Below are 17,025 nucleotides of genomic sequence, written 5' to 3'. Positions count from 1 at the left end.
AGTGACAGGCATCACAAACGCCAGTGTGCTTTATTTGCAGGTGGGACTGTGCTGCCTACAGCCTCTGAGCAGGGGCGCATCCCCTGCTACACATGTTTTTCCTCATTGGAGCCCTTTTGGGGGGGGGGGGGGCTTGTTTTCAGGCTGGCCCCAGCACCTCTCATTTTTGTTCTATCAGCGTAGACATGCTAGCTAGTCAATATATATATATTTTATGTCTGTGGCATGACATGTTTTACTGGCTTGGAGTCCTTATATGGTAATACTGGCAACTATTGATGCAGCATTCATGGATGTGTATGGGCACAGCCAGCATGAACATATTGTATATACTGACATATGCTATGGAAAAAGGCATAGTGAAAATGCGTTGGAAAATGGTCCTGTGCATTGCTGATAACTTGCCTCTACTGTTTTTTTTTTCTTTCATGTGCTACCATAACAAATTGATTGTTAACTGTGCGGCTTCTTACGCGAAATGCTGCAAAACGCACCAATTTAAAGCACTGTGTGTTTTGCTCGTGCTCACTCGATCGCTCCCAAATACTGAACACATACATTTACGCCCCCAGTTCAAAAATGCTCCAGCCACCACTGGAAATACATTTCAAGGTACTTCCCCCAGAAGGACCATTTTGGGCACTGTGAGGACGGGCTCCCAATACCTGATGTTCCTAGATGGCACCCGGTCTGGTGTGAGATTGTCTCAGGTGGCAGGTGAGGAGACAGACACCCCCATTCATGTGACCCATACATCCGCCTCTTCCAGTTGATATAAGATGCAAGCGCATGTCCATTGCCTTGCTGAGCCGATAACTACAGCGTGCACACCACTCAATGATGATGATGTTCACACACACATTAATGAAGCACAAAGGGGGCTGACTGTGATTCCCACCAAGGAGCTGGATTAAGTTTTGTTTGATTTAGTAATCTGTCTCTTCTTGTGGTGAATGAGTTACCGCTGGCCCAGTATCCTCACAAAAAGCAAGTCTCTGATTGCAAATGTGTGCATTTAAAGGAGTACCGTGATTTTGCTACTTCTTCAGAGTGCTGGATGTTTTCTGTAGTGTTTTCATATGGTGTAGTAACAGCCACATATGATGCATTAGGGTTAGGTGCCCCATGTATTGTATGTTAAGTTAGGCAATTGCATAGTGTTTTCTCCGGCTTAATAGCCATTTCAAATTGTTGATGAGAAACACTAGAGGTGGCAGGTGAAAGAGGGAGCAGTAGCAATGGAAAAATGTTAATATTGTGATCTCTTGGGTACTGTGCTGGATATTGAAAAGAAATGCTCTGAGGGGTCGATTGGTTTCAGTGATAGGTGGGCAAATGGTTGTAGATATGGTAGGCAAGTGATCGACATGTAAAATGTGTAAAACATATAAGGCTGGCATAAAACCACACTCCAGTTTAACGAGATTGCTTGAAATGTGACAAATCACATTATAAATAAACCTGGCCATATATAATTCCTAAACAGGAACACACTTTGCACAACAGATCATTATTGACACTTTATTTTACCCATACTGAAAAGAAGCCTATAATTACCCACATACAAAGTAGTGTGAACATAATAATGGCAGTTTACTATGCTGTACTATCAAGACGGAAAGATGCAGATTGGAATAACATGCATGATATTGTCACCTGCTTGCAGGTATTATTTATTTAACACAGTATTCATCTTTATGCAACATACCCATGTCTAATCGTCCAACATGTAGACCTCATGAGGATCATTAGTCATTACCAAACACCCCTTGCTGCTGTGTCTGCAACGAACTCACGTTTACCTCACTTAAATGTGATTACATGCAAAGCAAAGACCAATGCTAGCAGAGTCTTTCCGAGCTCCAGCGTTCATGTCCGAGCACGGATAACTGTTGATCAGTGAAAGTGAAGTGTGGGGCAGCTCAAACCTGGCCTTCTGGCTTTCCCAGATTTGGCTTCCGGGACACAATTTTGCCGTTTTCTGAATCTCGGGAACAGCCAGCTCAATACCGGCAGTGGTTGCAGGGAAGAGAGGGCTGCTTACAATTGGAATAATTAACCCTGCATTTTCTTCTGCACGCATTCAAAACTCTGCCTCCTATCCCACCAGAGATAAACAAGTTATATTTTTAAAACTAATTGGCAATCTATAAGTTTCATTACATATAGCCGTTTTTTTTCTCTACGCAGGGGCCTGCAATCTGTGGCTCTCCAGATGTTTTGTAACACAAATCTCGTTATCACTAACTGAATTGTATTTTGGAAGTTGTAGTGCAAACATCTGGAGAGGCTCAGGTTGCAGAACCCTTCTCTAGGCAAACAGAATGATTGCTGTTTTTTCAAATTGAAAAATAATATCTGCCCATATTTGTTCTCTTTATTAAATTAACAATGCAAGTCCTGTATTCGATGCCTGTTTCAATATAAACTCATCATGCATGATAACTTATCATTAGTTGGTGTCCATGACCCCAAAGCATCAGGACCAGTAATCATACCCCAACAGACTCCATCACAGGTTTACCTGTGACTGCACCCCCATTGCCATCAATCTCCCAGATTTCCAGACACAGGTATCTTCACAAACATTTTACTGCGATTGGCCACTGGAAGCCAACTTTTTGTGAATCAAATTAAGCAGGTGAATTTAAAGTCACTTTTCCTCATATTCCAGAGAAGGGTCCAGCCGATCTGAGTGGCCTTCTTTCCTCCTTTGCTGCTGGAACAGTGCAATGCCCTTTATTGGTGTCCTGTGGGACCTGTATGATGCTGTGCATGATTCTTCTGTGTTGGTCTTGCTGCTCGGCCGCCTGGTGAGATCATTGTGTGTCCTGCAGTTTCTCTGCCTCTCTCTCTCTCACCCTTGCTTCTTTCTGCCCTTTCCCTCCATGGTGTTCTCCAGATTCCCCATCTACTCTACTGCTACTCTATCACCTATCCTACCTCTCTTTCAAAGCCTGGAAGCAAAAAGTTCAAGAAAGATCCCCTGGTCTCCAACCCAGTCCTGCCCATCGCTGACACCTATGTCAATGCTTCTACCTGGCGGACTGTCACTGACATCCTCTTTGTCGCTCTCTCTCTGGACGTATGGACTCCCCATATGGTCTCAGTCCTCTGCCTTTTCTCTTCTCCGCCCATTAATGGTGAAACCAGATGGGAAGTGCTCTTGGCACACGTGCCATCCTCTAGGTGCATGATTAATCTCTACCAGAATGGCACTGTCATGGCCCAGGGCTGTCAGCTCAACCTACTCCTTCTGGATAGGCATATGCTGTCTCTCATCAACTACCTCCCTTACCCTGCCACTCCTTCTGCCACCCCTGGCACTTTCGCCACCAAAGATAGGTGTACCACATCCCTGTACCCCTCCTTGGAATAATTTCAACGGTGGCAACCAACTTGACTTAGCTAGTCTCAACTCTCGTTCTGCCCTTAAGCACTCCTCTCAAGAAAAAGAAAAGGTCCGGAGCACCCCTCAAATTACTCTGTTTGTCTAAAGTTCATATTTGTAAAGGGTGCAAGCAAGACTGTCAACCCTGGCACTAGATTAAGTACAATAAGAACCAACAATGAAGTGCCCACCAACCATGGGTCACTCCTGTCCCCCAGTATCTATAAGTGTGCCAGGGACATGTGTGGGCCACAGTTGGTGGGCACTTCATTGTCCATTCTTGTTCAGCACTCCTCTGACATCCGTCACCTCACTGAAGAACTTGATGTCGATGTCCTCGCTCTGACTGAGACGTGGTTCACTGCCAGATCAGTCACTGTTTTTGACAAACTCCTCCATGAGGCTACACAATCTTCTCTAAACCCAGGCTCAATGGTCTGGAGGAGAAGTGGCTCTGATCTTCCCTGAATGGGTCCCTGCTACTATCATACCCACTCAGTCATACTCTTCCTTTGAATGCCTCGTCTGCAGGCTCGGTGTCTCTCCTATCCTCTTGCTAACTCTCGCCACCATCTACAGGATCCCTGGTCTGGTCTCCCATTTCCTTTCAGAGTGGTCTGACCTCACCTCTTCTCTCCTGGACTCTACCTCAAAGCTTTTCCGCCTCAGAGACTTCAATATTCACCTTGACTCTCATGATGCAGCCACTGGACTTGTCCGCAGCCTCTGTGACTCTCTTTCCCTTACCATTCTACCTTCTGGTCTAACCCACTTAGCCAGGCACACCTTGGATGGTCTCATCTCAGCAGACACACCCATCTCCAACCCCCTCACTACACCTGTCACCTGGCCTGACCATGCTCTCCTGCCCTCTCATTTGGATCTCTCGTGTCCCCTGTTTAAGCCTCAGCCCACACTGCCAGTCTTGTTTTTCATCATTGGACCGATGAATCTGGTGTCAGTTGCTGCTTTTGCTGGTACTTTCATACCCCCTCCAACTCCAGCCACTGACACAGCCCTCGCTAATCTTTACTTCTCCGTCTCCAATACCCTGAACCTCCTTGCCCCCGTCATGAGGATCTGCATGAAGCCTGCCTCCAAGTGCAAAACCTGGCATGACTCTGAAATAGCCTCTCTGAAACACAAGCGCAGAGTTCCTAAACGGAAGTGGCTGACTTGAAACACATCCACTGACAGTCTGGCCAGCCACCTGCTCCAAAGGCAATACAGGCTCTGCATCCACTCGAAAAAAGTACCCACAATTCAAGCCTGCATCTCTGGGGCCATCAACAACACAGATGAACTCTTAAAAATCTGCGAGGAACTTGCCAATCATATTGCAGTCTCCACATCTCCTCTGCCATGCCAGGCCCTCTACACTTTACTGGCCTCCCACTTCACACCCAAAACTCAGGACATCCTGTCCTCATACTCTTCTACTCCTGTCCCTCCTCCCTCACCCGCTCTCATACCTCCCTTGGGCCCCTCCCCCTGCCCCTCATACTCTCCTCCTTCTCGCCCATAGCACCAGATGAGGTCTCTAAACAAGTCTTCTCTATGAAAGTCTCCTCCAAACAGGTGCTCATCTGCTCCTCCAGAAAAATCAAGTAAAGAATTGCCCACATTGATCCAACCATGGCTGATTTCTTCAATCACTCCTTTGCCACTGGCTCCTTCCCAATACCCTTCAAGTGCTCTTTTGTGCACCCTCTCTTTAAAAAGCCTTCTGCTGACCCTTCCTGCACTGCTCATTACCACCCTATCCCCATTACCCCCTTCCTGAGCAAACTCTTGGAGAAGTTGATCATCTCTCAACTGATCCACCAAACTAAATCTGTTGATTGTCTCCACGACCACCAGTCTGGCTTCAGAGCAGCCAGAGGCACAGAACCACTCTCCTGAACACCCGTGATGACTTGCTCTCAAATCTTGATTCCAACTATCCCTCTGTTCCCATCCTTCTGGATCTTTCCTCTGCCTTTGATATGGTCAATCATGTCACCATTATAAAAGCAACTCCGTGATACCCTTGGCATCATGGACTTGGAAATGGACTGGGTGACCCCCTCCCTATCTGAACGACTTTCCCAGGGTCAAAGGGGTTATTTCCTCTCCTCCACCACACTCTCCACCTGTGGTGTCCCTCACGGCTCTATCCTCTTGCCATGGCTCCACCTTCTTGCCTCACTTCCACTGTTATGCGGATGACACGCAGCCCTCCTTCAAGGTTCCCTCTAACTCCTCCTCTTCTTGCTCTCTCATTCCCGACTGCCTCACAGCTATTCAGTCATGGTGCGCTGCTAACAATCTCTGCCTTAGAGCCAGTAAGACTGAGATCCTTCTCATTGGGACCCCTGCTCCCTACTTCCCTTTTACTCTCTGGCTGCCCACCATGAGTCCTCTCCCCTCACCCTCTTGTGAGACAGAAAACCTTGGCATCATCTTCGACTCCTCTCTCTCCTTCTCTCCTCACATTGCAGGCCTTCTCAAAAAGGCCCACTTTCAGCTACACCTCCTCAGAGGCATTCGCCCTTTCCTCACCTTCCCCCAGTAACTCAATGTCTTCAGAGCTCTGGTGCTCTCTAAACTAGATTACTGCAAAGGCCTCTTCCTCAATCTACCTTTATCCTCCCTTCACCCCCATCAAATTATCCAGAATAGGACTGCAACTTATTCTTGGTATTGTGGGGTTTAATCAAAGGCCCCAAACCAACAGAACTGAAGGTCCCACTGGGAAAATGTCCTGCCAGCATTCAAAACCCATCACGCTGAACATGGGCCTATTTAGGCAGACAATGTGGGTGTCTTGCTGCAGTTGAAATCCAGAGAAAGCGAAAACAACAATGTAACCCAAGTGCAGATTGGAAAAGCACATCACAGTGCTGGCTGAGAAATAAATGTAGCATTTACACTGAAAATGCCACCCATCAAAAGGTGGTGCAATGTGACAACTCTGACCCACTTTGACAGAAAAATGAACAGCAGATAATTAAATGCGTATTTTATTAATGACTGAAATAAACAGCCCTGTACTTTCAGGGTAAAAACAAAGTAAACCCTGATTATTAAAACACACTGTATGTCAAAGAATAAAGGCTGATTTTAGAAAATGCAATCTGTGAGTTCCTTTCAGTCAAGGACAATTGGTGGGTCTCTGAGCAGAATTTGCAGATTTCGACCCCGACTGCAAGCCTTGTTTGGGCATCCAAACTAGTTACAACTGCAATAAAATGTGGCCTGCCTGAAGAGTGTTGACAACAAACTTTCCCCAGACCTGCTATCTCTGAAAGGCTCACTTTTGTGCAGGTCAAATATCCTAGCCAGTGCGGGACTGAAATGTGGGGTGCGACTACTATCAAGGCAAGCTGAAACTCTGAAATAAATACAAGAAAATAGGAGGAATTCATATCAAAATGATGGTCAACTGCAGATAACACGACAGGATGCCAGATGGCAGCAGGGTCTTATGACATTACAGGGCCGGCCTAGCTCATTATCTGAAGTGGGGGATCACTGTGTTGCCAAAGCCGTCCATGGATTTACGATGTGCAGCCATCAACTTAAAACAAAGAGGCTAATAAAAACACAGTCCAGGAAGCTCTGGTCACATGCAGGCCTGGAATGACAAATGGCCCGGAGGAAGTGGAAAATATTTGCAGACATATGAAGATTCCCCATTAGTTGAAATGGACCATCACAATTGATACGTTTTCTCAGCAACCACAAGTCGTACTGCATTCATGTAGGTTTTTTTGTTTATTTATTTATATAGCGCTCCGGACCCAGGAGTAAAAGGGCGCTAGTACAAGTTACAAGGCACAGTACATGATAATTAGCAGAAATACTTTAACATGGGTTATATACAGCAAGTACAGGCAATGACGGTAAAGAACATCCAGTAGTGACATAAGTGCATGTACAAAATATGCAGAATATAACTAGGTCTGGCTTAAAGGTAGACTTTTGGTCAATAGCCATCCAATGGCAAGTTTCCTGAAAGACTGGAAGGATTTGGCTGACTTGATGTTCAGTGGCAGGGAGTGCCAAAGTTGGGAGGCGAGGACAGTGAAACTCGAGCCCCCGGCTCTTTTGGAGGTGAATCTGGGCACCGTGAGACATAACGTGTTGGAAGATCTAGTAGTTCTGTTGGAAGGCTTCATAGTGAATTTTTTTGTGAGGTAAGGGGGGGATAGGTAGTTGATGGCTTTATAAGTGAGGCAGAGAGTTTTTAGATCGATTTTTTGTTGAATGGATAGCCATTTGCATGTGATTCTGGTGGCAGAGATCTGCTCTCACCTTGGGATGTTTAGTGCTGTTCGTAGCGCATTGTTTAGAAGGACTTGGAGTTTGCTGATAATAGCTTGGTGGGCCCCTAGGTAAAGGCTATTGCAGTAGTCTAACTTAGATTGTATGAGGGCTCCAGCTAACATAATGCAGCTGTCAGTAGATAGAAATGGTCTGCAGGCTCTAATTAATTTTCCTGTATAGGCGGTGGCTGAGGTGGTCGAATTGACTTGTTTAGTGAGGTTCATATTGGCATTGAGATAAAAGCCAAGTGTTTTCACATTTTTGGCGACAGGGATGGTGTTGCCATCAATGATGATTTTGGAATAGTTGGAGCTCAGTTTTTGTAAGTTATTCGGTGAACCAACAATGAGCAATTCAGTCTTCTTGTCATTCAGGCAGAGGCTGTGTGTGGCCATCCATGCCTGAATAATAGAGAAGATTGTATTGATCCTGTTAACATCAGTGTTGTAATTCCCGGAGACGGTAAGGAGTATCTGGGTGTCATCCGCGTAGTTTGAGTAGGTGACACCCAGACGATCCAGTTTATCAAAGAGAGGCTTTGTAAAGATATTATATAGAGTAGGGGAAAACACATGAGCCTTGTGGGACACCACAAGTGATGGGGATGGGGTCTGCTGCTGCCACAGGGGAGAAGACCCTCATGGTTCTGTTGGCCAAGAAGGACTGTATCCACGTGTCAGCAGAGGGGGAGAAATGGGTGGCAGAAGAGAGGTGGTTACAGAGTATTTTATGGTCAACCAGGTCAAAGGCTGCTGAGAGGTCTAGCAGGTTAAGAGGTTGTTTTGTTTAGATAATTTCAAGGCGTTTGTTGAACTAACATTTGTCAACCTGTGAATGTGTTTCTGGATGCTCTGGACATGTTCCAAATTTCAGAATTGGTGTGCTGGTGGAGGGTAAATGTAGGTATGTGGTGAGTAAATTGCATGTGAATAACTATTATGCTTTTTGTAAAAGAATTGTGGAAAATTGCCAAACATCCGTGCACATGGTGCAGACTGCGCTATTGTTTTATTTAATTCCCCATGATTAGCTGAATTGGAAAATATATACATTATGTTTGTTACTAGTAAATCACTCCATTTTGCCATATAGCTACATTTTTGCTAAAGTTGACATAAGAAAAAAAAGAATTTCAAAGGGAATTTGCAATATTTCCCATCTGGACTCCTAAACCAATCCTTGACAGGGGATGGGCTGTGGGTTGGAGAGGAATGTGAAGGACCAATCAAAGGCACATGAATTCATGCAGGGCACTACCCAACATTGAAATCTTGATGGTGTCATCACTGGTATTTAAAGTAGATGCATTATGAGGAAAGGGGGGAGCTGCTAAAATTACCATCTGACAGCTGTGAGAAACACCAAAAGAGATTGCTGAAAATGCTTCTGGGTGAAACTGTCTATTACTGGGTAGGCCTAAAAGCTGATTGGGCCCTATGGTGAAGAGCTGGGGGACACTCCTTGAGAGTGGTGTGGCTAGACCCATGCTCTGTCCTCCAAGAGGGTCCTGAAATGCAGCTGGGTTTCTTGAACTTTAAACAGAGGTTTTGAATGTAAATAGAATTGAGCCATTTGAAACCAAAACCTGGGGTAGTCTGCTCACCTTAAATCCTTTCCCTTTATAATGGGTGGGGTGGAGTACAGGGGGTGGGGGGTTAAAACTGTGTAGATCCTTAGCTTATCTAACTAAAAATATTAATTTAATTAATTCCCCTTGGCAGAACACCACAGGGTGATTTTTGTTAACATTTGAAATTAACAAAGCTCATTCCCAGTGTGCGCTGAAAACTATAGACTAATTTATTTGGGTAATCCTATTTGTTCAGCTTCCTCAACACACCCCTTTAAGCGGAGAGGGGTCTGAAATCCAAAATTCCTACATCATCCCAATTTCCTCTGTCCGACTTCAGAAACAGACCAAAGTAAGGGGGGGGTGGTCTGAAAAACAAATGGCTAAATCACCCAGTGTTTATTTAAAGCAAAAGTCTGGGTGAAATAATAATTGCCATATGCATTTGTACAAATCTGTAACCTAAACTGCCAGCCTTTTAAGTGCGCAGGAAAATCGAGATTGCACAGTATTGCATAAATACATTGATTTCTTTTCATTGACCAGTGCTTATTATTTCTTGAAGTGAAATTGGGATAAATTAAAGTATTGTGATTTGTGTTTTTCCCAACCAGCTTGTGTGATTTATGTAACAAGAAGTTTAATCGTGAGCAACAAAGAAGGTGGCTTATGTTGTTTTAGTGGGATCTCCATTATCTATCATTCAAATAAATACCAATATATTTCCCGTACACCGGCCTGGTTCTTGGCTCATTGGTATCTCAGGTGGAGGGATCCATGGGGCATGAGATGAATCAGAAATAGGGCTGAATACAGAACTGACATTAAACAGATTGTTGGGTGACACCTTGAATGGGGAGGGAAGGAACACCCTGTGTTGAAGGTGGCCTCTCAAACTGTTACAGCCTCAAGCCCAGGGACTGCATCTCTTCATCCCTAAAATCTCTCCACTGGCTCCTGGTGGCTGCGAGGATAAAGTTCAAGACCCTCTGCTTCACCCATACGGCTTTCTGGGGCCTGTGACCCTGCTACATCCAACTCTCTATCCCTAAGTAGCTCCCTGCTAGAGCCCTTCTGTCTTCTAGTTTAGATTCTCTGCAGATAAAGAGACTCTTTTTCAAGCAAAGATTGGGGGATAGATCTCTCTCTTTGGCAGGAGCCTCCCCCTGGAATGGCCTCCATGCCCCTATCAGGCTTGTTTAGAATCTTGAAGTTCTGGAAACTTCTCAAACATCTCCTTTTCCCTTCTTCCTTCCATCTGCCCCCCCTGCTAATTCCCCCCTCTGCCACATTGACAGGCTGCCTGGTCCTACAGGGCACCAGGCCCTCCTCTCCCAGTCTACCCGAGCACCCTGGTCTCCCAGACCCTCCCCCCCTGCACTTGCCCTTCCGGGCCCCCCTCCCCTGACTATCCTGGCAAAGTGTGCATCCCTACCAAGCCTGGTCCACCCTGTTCCTCACACTTAGCATGTCGTCCTCACTCCCTACACTGGATCCCTGGCACTTGCTCTCCGGCCACGACTTAGCACTTGCCTACCACCAGGAGCACCCTTCTTCCCCTAGCACTTGTATGCCTCGACCCTGCACAGTACTCCACCCTTCCCTCCCACCCCAGCATCATCGATTCTTCCCCTATGGTACCCGCCACACTCCCCTTTGAACTGAACTTCTTGTTAGTGAACTTGCACAATCCGAATGACACAAGCCCTATTAGGTCTGTTATTGTTGTTTTCTCCCCTGCCCCCACCTGACTTTTTTGATGTGGTGCCTTGAATGTTCGCACTTAGCATGTGATACTCACACACTGCATCCCCTTGCACTTGCTCACCTGCCCCACCTCTGGCCTAGTGCTTGGGCCCTCATCTTCACCTCCCGCCCCCCTCAACGTGCATGCCTCCACTTTTCCCCTCACTTCCCTCCCACCCAAACATTATCCCTTCCCCTACCTGCACCCACTCCCATCCCCCCTGCACTGCTTTTTACTGCACTTGCACAATCCAAATGACACAAGGCATAGTGGGACTGTTGTTGTTTTCTCCCTGCCCCCCATTTTATTGTCTTGTGGCGCCTTGAAACACAATTTGCTGTATAGGCACATTATACATATCCAATAAAATAATACATAAATAAATAAATAAATGCATACATACATACATACTCTCCCCTGCCGCTCATCTGCCATCCGATTTCTGAGGTTTTTGAACTATCATCTGAGACCTGTAGAAGAGCAGCACATTCCAACACATTCCTAGGCAGGTATGGGGCTATGTGGGGGTCGAAAGATGCAGTATGATGAAAAGTCGGGCGTATGTGTGGATGTTCTGAGAGCCATGCAATGGTATGTTTGGCGTTACATCGGCCTCCGCTTGCGCCAAGGCTGGAGGATGTGTGAGCGGATGTTGGTTTCTGTTCGAGTTTCCGATATGTAGTGTTCTGTTTTGATTGTTACTTGGTGCAGGCCCCTTGCCCATACACTAAATATGCTAGGAGAAGCATTATGTATGGCCTTCAGAAGGAGACTCTTCATTTCCATATCCATCCTGCACCTAGAGTGTAGGGTGACATGGGTAGGAATAAACAGTGAGACATAGTCGAGGAGGCACAAAGCGAGAGGCATTGTGAAATAGACATATTTTGGCTGGATGGCTTAAAAGAAGTAATAGCGAGCATGTCTCTGGTTGCAGTGTGATCATGTTCCCCAACCTATGTTGCAGAGCAACACTAAATAACCTTGGTTTGGCCCGTGTCTAAATAGTTGCCTTAGCTTTGATGTGGATACCTATATTGTTGTTCTTTTGTTCTCGTAGAATAATGCACATCCTAGATACGGTGTAGACTGTCAAAAACTATATATTCTATAGAAAATACCATTTAATTCAAAATTAAGGCTATCAGACTACCGTAGGTATCTGTAATGGCACAAGGGGGGAGTCTATACAAATGATCAAGAAACATACTAAGAAATGTAATTGGTAGGTGAGTAACAGAGTAATGATGGTAAATAGGATTCATGCAGTATTCTCAAAAAAATAATATCAGACGTAAGAAAAAAGCAAAAAAGCTAATCCCCTTCACCCGATTGCCCCCATAGAAGGAATGAGGAGGGGCAAAACTTGGGTTGCCATATTCCAGCCATTGTTTGTTCTTAGGGCACTATAGTCCAAATTACACAAGCTACATGTTTATGAAGACACCCTGTCACTGTTACACAGTCATCCAATAAGTATTCTTCACCTTAAATCATGCTCTCTGTCACACTGCCTTTACCCCCCCCCCACAGTACAAACTCTTAAACTTTACTCACTGAATATCGTTTAAACTAAAGCCTCCTCCCTGTTGTACTAATTATCTCTCAAACTAAAGCCTGCTCACTGTTATACAATTCCTAGCACTGGAGAACACATACCGGGATGAAATAATAGGAGGATATGTGTGACTTTGGCCTAAAGAGGCACATAGATCCTCGCAAAGGCCTCAAGACCACATCATGTGCGAACAACCTCCCTGCCTCCTTACTCCAAGTCCCTTTCGACTGAAGCAATCCACCCTGACCTGGTAATCAACCGCTCTCACACTAGACACTTTCCTTCCCCTCAACCTACAAGACCGGACACATCCACCCACTTCTCAAGAAACCAACACTGGACCCTGTTGAGCTTTACAACTACCACCCCATAAACTATCTTCCCTTCCTAGGGACCCTTGAGAAAGCAGTAGCCATGCAGCTCTTCCAACACATCAATGCCAGCAACCTCCTTCATTCCTATCAATCTTGCTTCGGAACCAGATGCAGTATGCAAACGGCTAACATCAGGGTGATCAGGATGCCCTTAATATCCTTGACGATGTCCATGCCTGAACTCTAGCTCCCCTCGAGTTTGCAGCAGCGTTCGACCCAGTAGACCACCTGGCACTCACAGACATTCTACATCACTGAATGGAGATCAGAGAGACCATCTCAGCTGGTTTCACTCCCACCTTGCTAGCTGCCACTATTTCATCCAAATGGATTCCCTCAAGATCGCCAACTCTACCCATCACCTGTGGAGTACTGCAAGGATCCAGCTTCCCCCATTTGATTTCAACCAATACATCTAACAAGTTGGAACTCTATTGGCTCCACACAACATCCACATCAAATCAATTCATAAATGATGAGTAGCTGTACCCGAAGATAAACTCCAGTGAAGACATCCACAGACTCAAGCTTTGACTAACATTGATCCAGTCCTGCATGTCCAGTGCTTATCCAAAGCTCATCCTCTCCAAGACTGAATGCCTCTTGCTGACCCACACCACCAAGCACCCAGACATCCATACCTAGCTCTCGGCTATAATCTCAGAGTTCTTCACAGCCCATCCGGCAACACCTTTAACTTTATTGTGCGGCTATTTGAGTTATATGCAAAATATGGCTAAGGAAAATCCCTTAAGTGTTTGCATATCCATTGTGTGTCATAGTCGGACTGTTCAGAATTGATGCACATTGGCAAACAGTGGCAGTTCCAGGCCAGGTAAAGAACAGGGTTGTTAAGAGTATTTGGCAACACAGATACTTTCTGACTTTGGGGAGGACAGCCATGGACCCTAATCGCTGTAACTCTACTTTGATCTTATACCATCAGTAGAGCCCAAAGCAGTGCCACTGTCACACAATCACACTATCATACACTGAAGCACTCACACGCTGACTGTATTTCAGTTGCATGAGAGTTGTCATTAGTAACATGACTGACTTTTCTATCTGGGCTTACAATACAGGTGTCGCTATTTCTCCAATGCCAGTGCTTGTAATATTAGGTGGGATCTCTACAGGGCGTACATTCACTGCACTCAAGTGACCCTGAGCCTGGAACAACAGATACAAGACTTTTCTTACCTTCACTCCAAGAACACGTTCAGCTCCGGACCACACAGCTCATATCTGTTTAGGAGCTCTGTGAAAGAAACAAGAGGAACATTCATGATAAATGTCTGTATCGCTGCACAACATCGGATTTATTGCTTAAACAATGTTTCATATTGCACAACCTCCAAGTAATGCTTTTGAATAAATAATCAGAGGCCAGAAGACTAACTCCCTAAAAGTGTGAAATTTAGAAATGAATTTTATAGAAACCATGGAAATAAATTATTATTGTGCCAGCCAGGTGGTGCAGTGGGAGTCATGCACCAACTGCATATATGTGCTTGTAACCTGCATCTTACAGGATGGCTGGAATGACAGCATTTTGAGGTTTAAAAAAATGAGTTGTTAGAAAATACCAGCAATGATTACTCAAAACCAAAAAAACAATTTGTATTATATCAATGGTCAACATATTTACAATGTTTCAGGCAAGAGAAATCATTCAATGCTTCGAGTCTCTCTCTCTCTCTCTCCCTCTCGGGCGTAGTGAGAGGGGAGAAAGGGATCTGGTTTCTGGCTTTACAATGAATACAGTGACGCATTTTACTCACAAAAGCGACATGGTTTTCTTTGTTCAAACGGGTTATTGGGTTAGGTTTGTACTTGAAGTCTCATTTCAACATGGCTGTCACACAACTTGAATCTTGTCCGCTCCTGCCTGCCCTTCTGTAACATCTGCATGCGGGAGCCTCAAAGAAACGCATTCTAAAGCTTCAAGGGATATAAAACCAAGCAGCCCGGCTCTTCCTCAATCTCCGAAGATCAAACCGCAGCACTCCAACCTCAAAGAACTACACTGTCGCCTAGTAAAGCAATAGATCAAATTCACTCTGTACAATGTAGAAGTACTTTGCAGAGGGCGGTCCGGCCTACATACGGAAAGAGATTCCTTGCTGTATTCAAGGCAGAGGTTTCTTTTGGAAAGCTTAAACAGAAAGTAGGAGTGTCGAAAGGAAATTACTCGCACTTCTTCATGCATAGATCATACCATGCCATGAATCCCACCACCACCAGGAGCCTTATCCAGTTAAAGCCATCCTACACAGGCTTGCATCCAATTTGACCTTACTTAACGTATGTGGCCTTAGGTCATCCATAAGGTGCTCAGATCCAGACCCAGGGGTGCCTCTCAGCCCACATTTATGCCCACGGGTGATTGTCGAGGCTTCCTCTGTTCGGGGAAAAGATGAGATGGACCTGAAAATGGGCGTTCTGAACAAGTGGGCTCTTTGTAAGTACAACATGGCAGCCTCCAAAGTGATTTGAACTGGTTTAGAAAAAAAAAGAAAAGGATTGGCTGCACAATTCTACAATGAATAAGCACGGGACCATATTTCTCTATTACTTCAACTTTCTGTCAGAACAATCAGTGCAAGTGTGACTGAAGCCAGGGCCACAAAATGGACAGTAAAAGGACAAGGCACGTAGATAATTCTGCGAGAACACAGATGCTCACTTTGGGATTGAATATGTTAGTTTAAAGTGCAGAAAAAAAAATAACAGAATGTAAATTAGGTAATGACAAGTAAGTTGCGTGAGAATAGAGGTTGATTTATAAAAACACGGGTACATTTAGTTAACCATATTAATGGTTAATCGAAAGGGTTTATACCCACTGCAAGATCCAATCGTATACAAATGTTTTGAAAATGCCATAATGCCATAATTATGTTAGACATTCAACTGTGAGTCATAACAACAAAGGAAAGACCAATATACTTACTGTGGCGCGAGTATGGGAGCTCAGTGGTTATTGAGGACAACCTGATAGGATATTGAAAACAAAGTTTTGGATTGACATCCAAATGGGATTTGGTGGGCTGGCAAAAGACAGAACCTGTGAGTGAAGGGGTAAAAAGGGGGCAACTTGCTCAGTGAAGCTTGATTTTTGGAAGATCAGTAGGTCTGCTTACCTGCTAAAGGATTTCCCAAGGTTTTCCACCATTGCTGCATTTTTAGGCCCTCATCTGGCTATACTGGTGGAATGCAGTGGTCTTGGCACAGCTCTTGTTTGGGTTTTTGGCTGCCTGGGGTCCCCTCCAAGATGTCATCATCCTGTAGCTGGTAATTCACCTCTACTTGGGCCAGCCCTTCTATGTTGAGACCTTTTTCTGGGCCATGTTATCACATTTTACCACAGTGTTCCACCATGGTAAACCGTCTTAGTTTCAGAAGCTGCCACACCTGAAAAGGAGTTGGGCCCCCATCATCAAACCAGCTCTGCTTGTCTGCATCCTCTATGGTTGTCAACACTGTTGGCCCGCTGCAGAGGTGTGCCATCCATGTCTGCCTGCTGGGTCACTGCAGGGGTGTGCAGTTTGCAGGCTTCTCTGTCCTCCTGGAACCATTTCCCTCACTGGCTCACTGATTTTATTTCTGGATGGTGGATCCTGTGTAGGAAGATTGTTCTTCTTTTGGGCCATTAGTGTCATCGTTGGCTAAGGGTGTACGTCCCTGGCTGACCATATCCTTCATTGTGCCCTATAAAAGGAAGTCTTTACTTACTGGGTTGTTCTGCTCTCCTGGAACTGTGCTTTCAGGACCCAACACTAAGTACATAACTACGGGCCTGAGTTGGTGGCTTTTCAAGATACTCACCCTCAGGGCTTCTCATGGTCTGTGGTCATCGGGTTATACACACCCGTTTCATAATTTCCCCATTGGTTAACAGTGGGGACTGAATCTTATTCAGCTTAGTTGTTCCTGGGCTGCTGGATCTCCATTGTTGACACCTTGTGTTGATTGCATTATTCTGGGTACCTCTGGGGAGGAACGTGAACTAAACTATCTTTTCAACATAACCAGACGTCAACCTACAGATTTTGTCCTGATGTTTCTTATGGAACA

The 17,025-nt window shown here is 45.2% G+C and overlaps 1 protein-coding gene across 3 annotated transcripts in view; it reads right to left on the bottom strand.

The window, feature by feature from the left end:
- TP53I11 (tumor protein p53 inducible protein 11) overlaps positions 1 to 17,025 on the bottom strand; it is a 901,622-nt gene that overhangs the window by 524,909 nt on the left and 359,688 nt on the right. For 2 of the 3 annotated variants that reach the window (XM_069623306.1, XM_069623307.1), the window contains exon 2: positions 14,149 to 14,206. The exons of the other annotated variant lie outside the window; for it this stretch is intronic. The gene's annotated coding sequence lies outside the window, so the exon portion shown is untranslated. The remainder of the gene's footprint in view (positions 1 to 14,148; positions 14,207 to 17,025) is intronic. 3 annotated transcript variants of the gene reach the window in all.

The sequence above is a fragment of the Ambystoma mexicanum genome, chromosome 11, assembly GCF_040938575.1.
Source record: "Ambystoma mexicanum isolate Mex_15411 chromosome 11, UKY_AmexF1_1, whole genome shotgun sequence".
Classification (NCBI taxonomy): domain Eukaryota; kingdom Metazoa; phylum Chordata; class Amphibia; order Caudata; family Ambystomatidae; genus Ambystoma; species Ambystoma mexicanum.
The sequence above is the reverse complement of the archived record's forward strand: the minus strand, read 5'-3'. Positions and strand labels throughout refer to the sequence as shown.